Here is a 1,547-nt window from a genome sequence, read left to right on the forward strand (position 1 = left end):
AAAAGTGATTGGATAGCTCCAGAATCTGTTTTGGAAGAAGTAGTCTTGCCACCAAGATACAAAAAAATGCCTGGAAGGCCAAGAAAAAAGAGGAAGAAAAATCCAGATGAAAAGATTACCACAAACACGAACTGTTGTGGACAGGAAGGTCACAATAGAAGAACATGTACTTTCTTCCCAAAAGATTCTTAATGGTTACTATTTTATGATGCAATAAATGAATAATGTTATGTTTTGGCAACATTATGTGATTGTCAATTTATTTTAAAAATTAGATTGGCATACTATGTGCTTTTTATAATTTTTACATCGATTAATAGTGCCAAATAGCTGTGATGTGTGCCAAATTTAATAGAGACAACATTTAAAAAAGGTATCATTTGAATCAATTATATATCATATACATAATATATTCTTCTAAATTTTGTATCTACTAATAATAGAGTATCATAAGTTGTATTTTTTACCAATATTATATATCATATACATAAAATTTCGATATTTATGGACGAAATTTGAGTTTTCATGCACAAAATAGTTTTCTGGAAATTAAGTATAAGATATTTAAAAAGTTAGATTGATTTTAGTATAAAGTTTGCATATGATACTTGATATCTTTGAAACTTTGTCATGAAATGATAAAACTGTATCAATTTGAAATGTTTTAGGCACCTATGTATCATATACCTAATATTTATGTAAGTAAAAAAATATTTAGTAACATCTTATAAAATATAAATTATACAGTGTTGTGTGAACAATAAAATTATGTCATTTTAAGATACTTTAATTTTTGTATCATATACTTAATATAATGTAGACCTGGAGAGGAATACTACAAAACACTTAATGTATCTTCAAAACAGTAAAACTTCACATCTTTACGGTAAGTCGGTCAATAAACAACTACTCTACATTAAACAATTCATCATCTGCCAATAGAATGGAAGCAACCTTTAGCCTTATAGGATCATCATTCTCGCTAACGTATCCAGCATTGGCCTTGTCGGTACCATATTTCCATAACAGTGTTGCATATCTTGAGCGAAGATATTCACTTTGAAAAGGAATCGATGGGACCTTGATTTCATCACTTAGGAATTCAGCAAAAGCAGCTACATATGTTCCACAGTCGCTGCAAACATAAAGAAGATACATTATAAATTGAATGAAATGTGTAAATAAAGCTGGGTGGATTAAATACTGATAGGCTATCGCTATTTTGTTGCATAATGCCTCGAGCAAATTCCACTTCAAACGGATGTTGTGGACCCAACAATTCACCAGTTTTGTTGTCTTTGTATGCATCCAATGTTGCCCAATCAAGTAACAGATACTTTATTTCAGCAATTGATAAAATATCAGTGTTTCTGGGTAGAAAATCAACATTTCAGTATATACCAAGATACTTTATTTTTCAACAATGAAACCTTAATACCAACAATTGATAAAATTTTGATGTTTCTGGGTAGAAACTCAACATTTCAGTATATACCAAGATACTTTATTTTTCAACAATGAAACCTTAATACCAACAATTGATAAAA

The sequence above is a fragment of the Solanum tuberosum genome, unplaced genomic scaffold (assembly GCF_000226075.1).
Source record: "Solanum tuberosum cultivar DM 1-3 516 R44 unplaced genomic scaffold, SolTub_3.0 scf00040, whole genome shotgun sequence".
NCBI classification, from domain to species: domain Eukaryota; kingdom Viridiplantae; phylum Streptophyta; class Magnoliopsida; order Solanales; family Solanaceae; genus Solanum; species Solanum tuberosum.